This window comes from Crocodylus siamensis, chromosome 4 (genome assembly GCF_052110815.1).
Source record: "Crocodylus siamensis isolate JL-2025a chromosome 4, ASM5211081v1, whole genome shotgun sequence".
Lineage (NCBI taxonomy): Eukaryota > Metazoa > Chordata > Crocodylia > Crocodylidae > Crocodylus > Crocodylus siamensis.
This window is the reverse complement of record NC_143398.1, coordinates 188951925-188967140: the sequence shown is the minus strand read 5'-3', so window position 1 is coordinate 188967140 and position 15216 is coordinate 188951925. Positions and strand designations below refer to the sequence as shown.

At 43.3% G+C, this 15216-nt stretch overlaps 1 long non-coding RNA gene across 1 annotated transcript in view; it reads right to left on the bottom strand.

Annotated features, from left to right (window-relative positions):
* LOC149867342 (uncharacterized) overlaps nt 1-15216 on the bottom strand; it is a 196022-nt gene that overhangs the window by 144380 nt on the left and 36426 nt on the right. The window contains exon 3 of the long non-coding RNA XR_016441624.1: nt 8904-8981. This is a non-coding gene — a long non-coding RNA (uncharacterized LOC149867342). The remainder of the gene's footprint in view (nt 1-8903; nt 8982-15216) is intronic.

The window sequence follows — 15216 nt, the reverse complement described above, 5'->3', positions numbered from 1 at the left end:
TGTATCTTGTTTAGTACATTGGCCTTCTGCCTTCAAACTCAAGCAGGAGTGCTGGATGCACAGTGAGAATTCAGTAATTTCTAGGTCTGTTGCACTGGAACAGAGAGAAGTAGCCCTTTATTTTTTGATACTATGAATACTTAGTCATTGGGCAGGTAAACAGACCATATGCTTGGGGAGATGACTGATTTCTGTACAGTGATTTGAAAAAAAGCATAGATCTATTTTGCTAATAATTTCTAAAATAAGGATGGATATAAATGCCATAGAAAATAAATCTAACGTACTGGAAAATTGGTTTAAATAAGTGTAACAATACCAAATTGCTCCTAGATACTAGGTGTGTCTACACAAGATGCTTACTGCCCATTGGACTCATTCTATGGAGCATTAAGGGGGCTCACAAAAAACATTTTAATGTGCAGATTAGTCCAATGGGCATTAAGTATCACTTAAAAATGTGCATCTGTGCTAACGCATAGTAGTGCTGGTTATGGTACATTTAGTACCTGTTATTACAGGTACCAAACTTAAGGTGCCATAATTATGGTGCATTAATGAATGTGTAAAAATGCCCACTTTGTACTAAAATGTGTTACTGTGTGGTAACCAGTACAGCCAGAAAACAAACGTACTATTGTGAATATTTTTTTGGTTTTACATTTGTGGTGGTGGGGGGCGGTATTTTTTTCATTTTTGAAAATAAGACCTTTTGATTTTTTTATGTATGTTTGTACATGTATATGTGTGAGTATGAAACTGCTTTCTCAGGACAGCTGGTGGCCTGTGGTTCAATCTAATGAAAAGAAACGTGAACCTGGACCTCCTACATCCCAGGTATGAACACTATTTATGTGGCTAGGAAATCAGTTTCTCTTCCAGTTCAATGAGTCTTTAATACTTTAATATATTTTACCAATTGAAACAGAAAGCTTTTAACAGAGATCTGACAGATTGGTACTGGAATCTGTGTCCAGTCCTATATTCCACATCCAAGATAAGTGCCCAAACCACTGAACTATCAGTAACTTTCTTACTGTGTTTCTCTGAAAGTTCTGAGAAATATTAACTGAAACAAATTAACAAATTAACTGGACTTGAGAAATATTAACTGAAACAAATACATTCTTTAGAAGTTTCAGTTTTGACATATCAGGATTTTCCAATAAAAATTGTTTCATTAAACAATTCCTGAGCAGATCTGTTTATCAATAATATATATTCTAGTCCATTCCTTTTTTTACTTGCTAGTAACAAATAAAAGATTGGGCCTCTAAATAGAGTTTGTTAATCATATTAGTATTGTGGCAGATGTATACTGCTACAGGTAGGGACCTACTCAAATCGCGTTTCTGTGGATTTTGTGGAAATCACAAAATCAGGTGACCTCCACAAAATCCACAGCAGAAAAACCCAAAATAAGCCAAAAACCTTACAAAACTAAATACTGGCTCCCCAGTAGGAGCCAGCAGTCCTCCCTGCTATGCACCCCAGCATGAAGGGGGCTGCTGGCACCAATGTAAGAGGGCAAGATGGCTGCCATTCTCACCTGTGCTACTGGTTGCCTGGAAGGCTGCCTGTTGTGTGGCCCCACCCCTCTCCACCAATCAGTGGCAAGAGGCAGGGCCACATGACACAGAGCACTCTCCACCAATCAGCAGTGGAGGGGCAGGGCCACTGAGGCCCATTGGCCAATCAGAAGCATGGGAAGGGGCCACCATGGTAAGCTCATTAAAATAGCAGCCAGCCCCATAATCTGTCTTCCAGATCAGCCAACCACCTTCTCAAGTTGGATAAAAACCTAGCTATTGGTGGTAGGCCTGTATGGGTAGGGAAGTATTCAATTTGGATTCAGAATTGGTCAATTTGGAGTATAGTGATTTGATTCGGTGATTTGAATAATTGTTCACATTCAATTTGGCTGAATCAGAATCAGAGGTTCAGCCATGATGCAGAGATTTGGATTAACTGGGGAGAGGCAGGCACAGCCAGGAAGCTTCAGGTTCTCCTGTGGCTCCAGCTGTGCCTCCCTCTGCACAGTGGGGGAAGCTGTGGGAGAAGCCCCCATGGCTTCCCTACCTGGACCCAGCCCCTGCCCTGCCCCAGTCTCCCAGCACTTAAAAAAAAATGCCCCTCACTCACCAGATACAGCAGTGGGGATCAGGGTCTCTGAGGGCTCATGGCAGAGCCCCCATATGCAGCATAGGGCATTGGGGGGCAGCAGGGGGTGGCTCAGAAGGACACTTCATGCTGTTTGGAAACTGGGGCTGAGCTGGAACTGCCCCAGCTCCCAGACAGTGCGGAGTGCCTTGGCTAGCCACACTGTACCCATGCCATGGGACAGCTGCTGCATGGGTACCAGATGGGGGAGCCATGGGAGAAGCCCCTATGGCTACTCTGCCTGGCCACATCCCCCACTGGCTCAGCTGGTGCAGTGGAGGGGGCACGATGCAGGTGTGGCTCACTTTGGGTGGCAGCAGGTCATAGCCCCCGGTCCCTGGATCAGTGCTGGGAGCAGGGACTCTGCCTGCTGCCACTTGCCAGCCAGCACAGGGGGGTGTAGGGTGTGGGTACTGTAGTGCTCTGAGCGGGGACTATACTCTGCTGCCACTTGCCCAGCTGGTGCAGGGTGGAGGGTATGATCCAGGTGAGGCTCACTTTGGCTGGCAGTGCTACTGCACCCGCATCAGCACTGGGAGCGAGAGCTCTGTCCTGCTGCTGCTTGCCAACCATCATGGAGGGGGGCACAGGATATGGGTATGGTAGCACTGGGAGTGGGACTATACTCTGCTGCTGCTTGTCCCCTTCTACCTGGAACAAGTTGTGCCTGCATCCTGCCCCCTCCCCACCGCCCCAGCTGGGCAAGTGGCAACAGGGCACAGCCACCTCTTCCAGCGCTGCTGTACCCACATCCTGCACCCCCCCCGCAACTTGTCCCAGCCTCAGTCTCAACCCCTCCCTCCCCCACATCCCTCCCCCAACCCCAACAGGCTTGCCATCTGGAGGCAACTGTGTCAGCTGCCTGTTTAGTCTATGGACGAATCTCTGAAATGGCAGAATCTTTTTCAAAGCTATTCTGAATCAATTCAGATTCTTCAAATTGATTCGGAGCTTTTAATTGGTCTCCTGATTTGGATTGGGAAGTTCAGTCCTCGAACGGGTCTGAATCTCCTTCAAATTGAACTGGCCTCCAAAGCATCATGCAGGCCTAACAGGTGGTACCAATAACAAGTGTATTATATACCATTACTTTTTGACGTTTATAATTAGTTGTAAATGTGCATTTTAGGATGAAACCTGGCTAGTAAGCAACAGCTTTGAAGTCAAGCTGTGAACTTATTACATTTTATAAGCTAAGAGCAAGCAAGATCAAGTCTCTGCTAAAATGGGGCACCTTTAAAATAGTTTGGATGATGCAGTACCTGCTATTAATGCTGGCCTGGTATGCATATTACATGCTATGTAGAAAAATTCTCCTACTGGAGATAAACTTTTGTTTTTTTAACCAGCACATATGGGTTGAATTAGCCAGGCAAGGTCCAAGTGACACATTCACAAAGCTACAAGTACTAATCATGAAAGTGAAAGAAAAGTCAATGGCTCATTAAGAGAGACGTTCAGCTTAGTTTCATTCAACAAGAAGAAAATGATGCAAGTCATATTTTAAATTATATACCTTATGTTGTAGGAGGAGTATAATCCCAGAAAAAAATGATCAGTGACAATGCTGCAAGTGAATTATTAATCCCAATAAATTTAAGCAGTAAGAATAATCTTCTAATTTCAACTTCACCTATGTTCAGCTTAATACACCAACATGGACCACATCTGCTGACCTAAGCAGTCTGCCAAAGTCAAGCAGCCCTCTTACATGCTTCTGCAGTTATCTTCTAAATCAATTTTATATGGAAGACTTTGTTTCATATGTTTTTCATTCACAAAATTGTGCCCTCTGAAACCAAGAAAAGCAATTGATTTTAGTGCCACCTGCACTAGGCCTCAAACAATTCAGATCTCACTTAACCTTGGATAAATCAGGAATAGTTTCCCATTAACATCAAATATATCAACAAAACAAATCCTTAATTGTACCGGACATAAACTTAATACCTTCTAGCATATGATGTCTAGTTATGCCATCAGACATATAAAGGTTTTATTGTGCAACTTTAATTCATGCTGGGGAGCATTTCCTATTCATGAGAAAATCTCGGTATTTTTAAACAAACTATGCAAATATGATTTTGGCAGTGTGGATGAAAGAAGCTTGACTAGGCATAATCAGTAGCATCGAGCCCAGCAACCAAAGGAGCTAGCAAAGAAAGAGCAGTAAACAGAGCAATATGTGTTGAATATGTCTTTTATTTCATGGGGGCAAGTACATTCATGTCACTGTTTCTTGTAATTTTTTGGCTGCAATAGTATATGATAGAATCTATGATTTAACTGCAGTTTGTAATTTTGTTACGAATTATGCTCTTAAAGCCACGTCCAGTTCGCTCTAGGCTGGGGCAATAATCAAGCAGAGCAAGTATCTAAAATTAAATACAGAATCTTTATTTGCTCAAGCGAGGTGCTTCTTTGAGAGAGGGACCCCGCCTACTAGTTATCATACTATTTTATACTTTGTCAGGATGTCAGCGTTAGTTCATGATTAGCTCGTGCTCATAAAAATACCCAATCATCTATTAACTAAATTACTATTCTATCCAATGAAGTGGCACTGTGTGTGTGAACACTGAAGTTTAATTCTCATGACTGCATGTTTTATATATTCTTGCCAAGTAGTCTGCTTGAAAAACAGTCTTTGTCTCACTTTCAAGGTTTCTCTGTTGATGAGACTCCTCTGTTGACCAGATTCAGCTAGTTTCATATCTTATCAGTAACCCTTTACACGGCACTTCTCTTTTCACCCGTCTAGTATGTGCTGTGTCCATTTTTATGTATTGAGGTTAAAGGTAAAAAGAAATGGCCTTACTTTTAGCATTACAGAGCCTTGCTTTTAGCCCTACAAGAGTCATATATAACAATTTGCAGAATCTGTCTGAGGGTTCTAAGTAGGACAGAGGCCTTACAATGGAGGGTGTAAGTTAGGATTCCTACCGGAGAAACTATCCATTATCAATTGGGTAGAATCAATGGATCTAGAAAGGATTCCATAGCAACACAGTATTTCTTCAAGAAAGTTTGCTCCAACTCTACTCAGGAAGAAACAGGAAAGATTACATATACAGTTTATTTTATCTACCCTTGCAATCATAATTAGTGTTGCTAATTAAACTGTTGTTTAATGTTAATAATGGACATTTTTAATGAAGGAAACACCTCTTTGTTAAGAGATGGATTGAGACCACCAACCTTTTTACTACTGTTGACGGACACAAAAATTCAAACTGGTGCAGATCTCAAAAACAAAGGTCAGAATCAAAGAATAATCTTGGAGGCATATATACCTTGATATATAAAGTTGTATTTTATCTATTTATCTAGCTATATGTAGGTGCATTTGGGTTTATGCAAGTTTGTGCAGGCCAACAAGGTGCTTGTTAAACTCTTGGGGTATGAAGCATAGGCAATGCCTGAGCAGGGGGGAGGGAAGCAGGGAGATTTCCAATGATCGGATATGAGGCTGTGGCCTGACTGGAGTCAAGGCCTAGCAGCAGTGGAGGTGGTGGTGGCACAATTTCTGTGCTGACAGTGGGGTGCAAGGCTGCAGTCTGGCTGGAGTGAACACCAGGCAGCAGCCAGGGTGGTGGCAGCAGCACAGAGTTGTCCCCCTGCACTGTAAACACTTACACATCAGCTGTTGTGTAAGGCCTTGTGTCAAAAAAATTGGATGAAAAGTGTCATCCAGCAAACGGAGCAGGCATGCCCAGTCTCCTTCTGATGGCAGGCCTTGTCCTCTCTGAAGTATTACAAAGCTAGAAACCTGGAGTGTCGAGACTCATAGCAGGCCCAAAACTCTGGGCTCCTATAGATGTGCAGTGAGCCTGCTCTGACGTGCTGTAAATCCAGTGCGTTGGAGCAGGCTTGATTAAGTCTGCTGGAGTGTGGAAATTAGTTCGCTTCAGCAGCCTCCTGCATCGCATGTATCAGCATCCCCGCACTGAAAAATGGATATGGGGCTCTTTGTACTAATGCTAATTTGATAAGCTTTAGTTAAAAAAGTGCCCTACTGCCATTTTTCAGCAAGGGCATGCTGATACATGTAGTGTTTGGGTGCTTTTTATTAGTGCAGTTTGCCAATTAAAGTACCCCCTTCTCCCCAGAGCATGCCTATAAACACCCTCAAAGTCCAGCATAGTTTACATAGCAGCAAAAGCAACCAGGCTGGCCAGCAACTGACTGCACGTGGATGCTTTGAGGCCCTGACCCAAAACCTATAGAACTCAATGGAAATATTCCCTTTGATTTATGAGTTTTAGATCATACGTCTGGTGCATACAACAATGGTATAGAAAGATTTTTGGGGAAAAAGCCAGACTTATGAGTTGGCATGTCTACATGTGCACCTGACTGTACAGTTGTTACTGCACAGTTCTGGCAGCACATGGATCGTTTCTTACCCTACTGCACTGCAGTGTCAGCATCACGGTTCATGCCCACCAATGCTATGTCATCGTAGAGATGAGCTACATCACCATAGCTTGTTGCTACCATGATGGTAATGTTACAGATTGTTAATGTACATATTATGTCCTAATATGTAAAGGTAGAATAAATGATTAACTAACTGCAACAGGTCAGCTACAGGACTTTTTTCCAGATACTACTCTTTTATTTTCTTTTTTTCTTACTTCAGATGGAAACAGAAGGGTGATCCAGATAAAATTTGGACTACACTGATGCCAAGCAAAATATTGTGCATATTCATAGTTTCATAGTTTCTAGGGTCAGAAGGGACCTGAGCAGATCATCTAGTCCGACCCCCTGCCATGGCAGGAAAGAGTGCTGGGGTCAAATGACCCCAGCAAGATGTTCGTCTAACCTCCTCTTAAATACCCCCAGGGTAGGAGCCTGCACCACTTCTCTTGGAAGCTGGTTCCAGCTCCTAGCTGCCCTAACCGTGAAATAGCGCCTCCTGATATCTAACCTAAACCGTTATTCCTGGTCACTCCTGGCAGTGCTTGGGGAAACAGTGACTTCCCCAATGCCTGCTGATCCCCCCTGACTAGTTTATAACAGGCCACAAGATCCCCCCTCAGCCTTCTCTTCTGGAGGCTGAACAGGTTCAGGTCCCGCAGCCTGTCCTCATAGGGCCTGCCCTGTTGTCCCCTGATCATATGAGTGGCCCTCCTCTGGACCCTCTCCATGCTGTCGACATCCCTCTTGAAGTGCGGCGCCCAGAACTGGACGCAATACTCCAGCTGCGGCCTGACCAGTGCCGCATAGAGGGGAAGGATCACCTCCTTGGACGTGCTCGAGATGCATCTGTGGATGCATGCCAAGGTGCAATCTAGAAATTGTCATGGCAATAAAATGGTTACTCTACCCAGTTTGATATGGTGGGAAAAGACTGCCTTCTACTACAGTATAATGGATGTATGATCTCATAGGAGAGTTAGTTGAGACTATTGCTCATCCTGCTTTCACACAGACATTTTAGGGATCTGGACAGCTTCACAATGCATATTCTGTAGGAAAATAAGCACGCATAAATAAGGCTTAAATTATTTTGACAAAAAGAATGGGGCTGTTAATTTTCCTAACTGTCAGTACTATCATTACTTGTTCATTCAGAGATAAGGATCTACAGTATTGGATATGTGGCTAATCTTGTTTGCAGACCAAGCTGGCTAGCAGTTGAGGAGTCGCCTGTCTCTCTTAATCAGATAACTACTCTACCATCAATGATGTACCCTAATCTCTAATCAACACCCATTTCTCAATGCCACCCAGTATGTCTTCATAAAAATGGATATATTTACTGAAGTCAAATTCTCTTTCTGTGAATACTTAGTTATGGCAAAAAGCTGTCTTTAAAACTGATCATAAAAGTTAAATTGAGGTAAGTGGCTTTTCTGAGTTATAACCAGACACTGACATGACTTTTTGTTTGAAAAATGAACTTTTAATCTTTTACTGAGCTGCTCCTAAAGCAAATGATCAGGAACATTCATATATTTAAATGTACAGCACAAGAAATTAGCAGAACCAAGTAAAAATACAGAAGGAGGCAGAAACAGAATTCCTTTTAAAAATGAAAATAAATGGCATCCTTACTTTGCATAGAGTATTCTGGAGAAATGAAAAACAGAATTAATGATTAAGGGATGCCAAACCCTAAGGGATCTGATTTGGATTCATTTAGACAATACAATGTCTTGGAGTTTGATTTGACTTCAGTAAGCCTCAGTATCTATTAGTTTGCTTCATGCTGCATAAAACCAATCTGTATGCCTGCTGGAAAACATTAGGCAGGATGAGTCTTAAACACCTGTTCTGGATGACCCAGTACCTTTCAGATTTACTTAAATCCTTGCAATATACTGCAGCATAAGAGTGCATCTGCAGAATTCACAAATGTTTGGAAATAAGTCTATTAATTTAATGAGTAATTTAAAGATGGATCTTTTCAGGCCATTAGGTTTTTTTTTTTTGCTTTGTTTTTCAGAAAGGATTTTGCATTAAAAAAATCCACCCATGGCATTAGTAAAAGTACTATAAACATTAGTTGATGTGACCTTGTATAATATAAAAGCAAATCTGAAAAACTAGTCCAAATGTGTTTTGAGTGTAATGTTCCTGACCTTTACATGGCTATAGAAAGGAAGTGAGAAATAGGTAGAAAGGGTTTGTCTGACTTGCTCTCCATTCACTCTTCTGCAGTGGACCAAAGGAGTGGCCAGTGTTAAGAACCATAAATAAAAAACTGTGTATCATACCTTAAACAGGTCACTCACCTAGCTCCCTTCTCAAGGACAGTCACCAACGTGTTCTAGGTTTCCAGGCACTTTATTTTTCATGGGGCAAATTCATCCCTCCAGAAACAAAATGATACACATGCAAACAATGAACAGACAGACAGATGAACAAAGCATATAGTCTTTCCATAGACCCTGACGGCACATTTAAATGAACACGCATGTGCCTCTTGCCCCTCCTCAAACCCCTTTGAAGTGGGGCAAGAGCCACATGTGGGAATGAAAAAATGTTCCTTGCACTGCAAGTTTGTAGTGCAGGGACAAAATTAGACCTCTGGATATCCAGTGCTCGAAAAAAAACGAAGTTTGAAAAAGTGGGACAGGGCACAGTTCTGGACCGTGCTCTGAGGCAACCGGAGGCTGGATCCTCCATGGAGATGCTCTGCCTGCCAGAGCATCTCTATGGTTGGCCCCTCGCCCTGGTGCTAAAACACATGGCTGGCCAGGCCATATGTTTCAGCACCAGGGCTCCAGTACTGGTGAGTAAGGGGGCGGGGTGGGGGTTAGAGGAGGGCGGAGGGAACCATGGAGGGGACCCTCTATGGCCCCATGCACTACCCCAGCCCCCCCGATCCCTGCTCTGGCTGGTCCATCTCCTGCCAGCCCCCCCAAGGCCCCCAACCCTTGCCATGGCCAGCCCCTCCCCCCCTGCCAGCCTCCCCGAGCCCTTCAACCCCTGCCTCACCAGCCCCCTAAAGGGCCCTGACCTGGCTGACTCCTCCCACCACCAACCCCCACAAGGCCCCTGACCTGGTTGGCTTCTCCCACCGCCAGGCCCCTGACCCCTGCCATAGCTGCCCCTCTGCCAGCCCCCCAAGGTCCCCCCAACCCCTTCCTGGGCCAGTCCCATCCCCCCAAACCCCCTCATCCCTCCCCCCACCTCATAGTTTAGAGAAACAACCCCCCAGCACTTACCAACTGCTGTCAGTGGCCCCAGCCCAGGACCTGCTGCTCCACCCCCCGCTGCCCTCTGCTGCCTGGGGGGGGCTTTGCCAGGAACCCCTGGAGCCCCCCCCCCAACCCCTTCTAAGGTAAGCAGAGGCTTTTTTCCCATTTGTTCTGTTCTTTTTATTTATTTATTTTTTTTAAAGGAATGGTACCTGGGGTTATGGGGGTAGCCTTGGGGGCCTGGGGTGCAAGTTGGGGGGGTGAGGTTGGGTGGGGCAGCCATTTGGAGGTCTGGGGGAGAAGGGGTGGAGCTGGGTGGGTCAGTCATTGGGGGGTGCAGCAGCTGGTGGGGAGTGGGGCCAGGTAGGGCAGCAATCGGGGGACTGGGGTGGGGCATGCGGGCCTTGTTGGGAAGGTGGTAGCCCCTGTGTTGAGAGGCTGTACCCCTTGTTTGCAGGCTGAACCCCCTGTTGGGGCCAAACCCCTTGTGTGGGGGCCATCGCCCTGTGGGACGGCAGCAAAATATGTATTCATGAAACATGTATTTACAATTCACTTTATTATTATGATAAAAGACATGCTTTAACACTGTAAGATATATCAATAAAACATTGTCCAACTGATCACTGTCTCTGTCTCTCTCGCTCTTTATAGTGGTCTTTTGCTTTACTTGTGGAGGAACATGGATTTGGTGGTATTTAACAGAGTGACTTTTGGATTTTTTTTTAACAGGGATTTTTCAGTTTTCCAACAGGGAACACCAGAATTCCTGCTAGGGAGGCTAGTGGCAGGACCTGCCTGCTCAGAGCTGACACCTTAGATCCATCTGGCTGCAGCTGACCTCCTGGCCAAATAGGGCCAGGAGGACATGCTTTGACAGTTCAAAGCAGGCCACCACACCCGAAAGATCTTCCAGGTGATAGCTGCCCAGATAGCCAGGCAGGGGGCATAAATGGCAGTAGTGCCACACAAAGGCCAACCCTGCAACTGCAGTCCACTGGCAGCTGGCTTAGAGTGGCAGGTGCCTCTACTGGCTCTGCAGTTCCCATTCGAGTCTGTCAAGTGCACAGCAGGTCACAGCCAGGCAGCAGCCCCCACTGCCAGACTGCTGCAGTGGGTAGAGGGTGTAGGAAACTCTCAGGGCTGCTTCAGCAGTCCAGCTGGCACAAGGGGTAGTGTCCCTAGGTACCATTTGGCTGGGCCCCAGAAGCTCCTGAAAGCTAGTAGCCCTGAGCTACTTGCCAGGGTGGCTTTTTATACTGCTGGGGCCAGGACAGGGCAGCTTTTTATACTGCTGGGGACAGCAAAGGTGCCGGCCCCGGGCTCTAGTTCCCCCGGCTGAAGATCCGGGAGGAGCCAGGCAGGGTTATTTTGCCCCAAGTGGCACAATTTGCTTCACAACAAACTACATGTCTGAGCACGTGCACTGAACCAAAAGTCCCTGGCTCAAATTTGCACTGCTTCTATTTGAGCTGCTTCAAGTGCATGTGCTTGCATGTGTGGATGCATCATGAGAGGGTAACCAATGCTTTGTGCTTCTCCCTCAGTACCACAGCCTTCTCCTCCCTCTCCCTCTCCCTCTTCTTTGTTAAACAGACTCCCTCTATCACTGCTTATTTCTCTTGCCAAGGACAGTAATGAGTCATGGGCCCAGTACCCTGGTGTCCCTCCACATGCCCAGCAAGAACGTTGGTGGGATATGCTTTGAAATCCTTTCTGGGAAGGCAGCGTATGCATGGATAGTCAAAGTACATCAGTGTGTCTTTGCTGCCTGCCCTGACACAACTTGGAGGCAGTATCTAGTGGCAACAACCTAGACCTAGCAGTGTTGGTGGCTTGCCTTTTCTGGCAGGAGGAGGAGACCTTCTTCCATATCTTCTTGGACTGTCCATGGCTATGGTCACTTTGTACTCTGGAAGTGGGGTGGGAGCACTTTAATTAGAACAGCTCTTAGAACTGCTCTAATTTAAGTGCCCAGAGCGTCACATGTATTAACATCCCCACACTGAAAAATGGTGGCGGGGTACTTTAAAGCTCATCAAATGAGCTTGATTTTAAAGCACCCCCACCAGTATTTTTCAGTGTGGGGACATGATCCTGGAGGCTGCTGGAGAGCAGTAATTATCATGCACCAGCAGACTAGATTAATCAAGTCTGCTCCAATGTACTGTAATTACAATGCATTGGAGCAACCTTGCTGCATGTGTATAGGTGTCCTCTGTGCTGATCTCATCACCCTCTTTAGTACACTGGACTTGGACCTCTCTGAGGATCTGTACATCTTCTCTATTCCATACCAAGTGGTCACTGGGAGCTTTATCCGAATGGTCTGCTGGGCCAGGCCAAGATGGCAACTCTGAAAAGATGCAGAAATGGGCTCACAGAAGCCAGCTCTAATGATGCCATCTAACTATTCCCCTTCTAGGTCCAGGTAGGTGTCCCACTTTAATTTGGACATTTTGCTTTGCAACAATATTGCAACCAGTTTGTGCCACCCTGGGCCATAAAGGGGACACTATGCAAGGTGGAAGATGGGCAGCTGGACCTATGTGTGTGATTCCATGGAAGTATAGTAAGAAGGAGGTTTCTAATATCTGGTGATACAGTGTTTTGCTGCCAACAAAAGTTTCACATTCATACCCTGGGAGGACATACATAGTGTCTGTGGAGTTTTAATGGTGTATGGCCAATGATACAAAAAAGTCCTAGTACAACCTAACATATCTCAACTATGCCCTTGAGGGAAAACTGCTCAGGATGAAAGCACAAGTCCATTCTGATGGCAATTGAAACTTTGGCCTTTTTTTCCTATGGATAATGATCTAATTTTTAACCCAGTCCAGACTTGTTAACTAGAAGTGAAAGAATTTTGTTAGGGTCCCAATACCTAAAGCCATCCAAGTCCCCAATTCACTGCCAAGTATGCAAGTTCTGAGCCAAACAAAGCAGTTATGTTTTTAAAGATTTATTTCCAGGTTTACTTATGTTTTACCATAAACAATTGTTGCTAGTTCTCCAAAATCTGTTATCAGTGAAATGCTTAACTAATCTGCATATGTAAATGGCAAGCAATTCAAAGTTAAGTGTCAATTTCCATAAACATTACAATATCTGCCTTGATAATATACACATGCATTTGAAATACTAAGCCTAATTAGACCTCAAGAGTATATATAAATAACTTTTATTGCTTTGTTGTTTTGAACTTAAGCTTTCAGGCAATAGAACTCCAACATCAAGGGTTTTTTGGTTGTATAGTTAGAAATATTCTGTGTCTGATCTTTTAACATTAGGAGTTTTTGCTGTAATAACCTCCACCTCTAGTCAGAGCTATGCTAATTGCAGCTAATTCAGAAAATGAAGTAATTTCTCAAGGGTTCTTTTCTCCATGGGTCATTTTCCTCTTCAGTACTGAGTAGGAATAATTTATTATAATACACAAAGTTTTTTGTGCTAGTGTATTCTAGGAATACTGGGTGGGATTTAATGATTAGGACTTATATTTAATTTGTGTAAAATATACACTAGTTTTCTACATAGCAATACTTCTGACTTTGATAATGAGAATTTGTTGTCAGACCACAAGTCTTGCTGTTGTTGTAGGTAGATAAAACTGTGTAAAGGAAAGAGAGATGGATAAAGCTGGCTATGTAGAATACAAAATATGTGTATGTACTTATTGATTACTCTTAAGATGCTATGATTCTTATCTCAAAACAGCTTACATCAGGTTCAACTCTAATTAACTCAGTAGAGTTATAGTGGCATAAAAATGGATCCCTCTCTCACCAACCTTATTTTCAGTTCACAAGTACAGCTTCCATCTGCTTTATGCCACATTTCATGTGAGCAACTGAGATTAAGTTTTGAAACATTATTCTTAAAATTTTTGCTTTAATCTGATAAAGAAAAAGACTTAGAATATGGTTAAAATTTGGGGATATACATAATCATTGTTTAAATATTTTTTTTAACTTATTTGTATGCCTTTTATGTTCTCTTTGAACATCTAAGTGACTGTTTCTTTCTAGCATACACTTTTCTTGGGGAGAGTAGTTGAGTGTCCTAAGTACTGTGATGGAAGTGAAGAGGGAGGAAAATCATTTGGAGAAAAAGAACAGGGAAGGAAGTAGAAAGGGAGATACAACCCACCACTTATGAAATCAATCAAATGTAAAATTAAGTATAAATTGGTATGATACAGTCTTTTCACAGCTTTTGCAGGCTCTCTCATATGTCCTTTGTTTCATTAAACTGTATGATCCTACAAGCAGGATGTTTCACAATAAATCAGAGTTCAGTTCACCTTTATAAACATTGAAATATGACAAGTTTAAAATAGCAGCACGGTTAAACTGCAATTTTCCCCTCTAACCAGCATGTCCTAATCTCATGGCTTTGATCTCTTCCTCATCTGGAAAACTTGACAGTAAGCCTTGCAGGCACATTTATTTCACCAAGCTTGAAGTGTTTCCTTTAGGAGACTACAAGAAACAAGAGAGGAGCCTTTGCACAAAAGTAACTAGTAATTTTTGTGTGCCATGCATTTGGGGTTTGATGCAACAGAGGAGCACCCAGACCCCTTTAAGGTGTTTCATTTTGGACAGACAAAAACAATGATGATCCACTCAAAATAACTAGTGACTATTAAAAAATTCAGCCAAGGTCCTTTTAATTTGCTGAGGGAATGGTATATGATATCGATGGGCCTTGGAAAAATAACAATAGTAAAGCTAACTAAGCTGACAGTGGAAGACTAGTTCAGCAAATTCTATGCACTCAGAGGTGGTGAGAATGGAATAAGGAAGAATTCTTTCTTCCCTATACACAGATTGCCATTTGCTACCACAGAAACAGTTTTGCTGTATATGTATGAAGCACCTTATGAATTTTAACACTTTTCATTACTCATGTCAAATATCAAGCATGAATGTTCAAAAAGCAATAAAATAGGATAAAATGGGTGCAAGGCCTTTAAATAATATGAATATAAAATAAATCTGAGAATCACATACCAAATTAAGTGTCTAAAGCAAACGGATTGAAGGTAGAGATAAAATAGCTACACCAACCTTGAGGGACTGCAAAACTCCATGTTATTTATTAGAGCATCTATGCAGTGCAGACTACTAAACATTACCCTTATTAACACCTTTAGAGTTATACTATGCCATATTGCACATTCAAGCATTAGTCACATCTTTTGAACTTCACTATCTCCGTCTGTGGATTGATTTTACATATATTTATGTCTTTTAATCTAATGAATAAATTTTATAGTATACATTTATTAAATAAGAAAAAAAAAATGACAGAAAAAGGCGACGGCCTAAATCCTATTTGCCTATTAGATGTCCTAGTGGTACTTTGGCATCTAAGGGGTGTACAGATGAAACAGGGATCC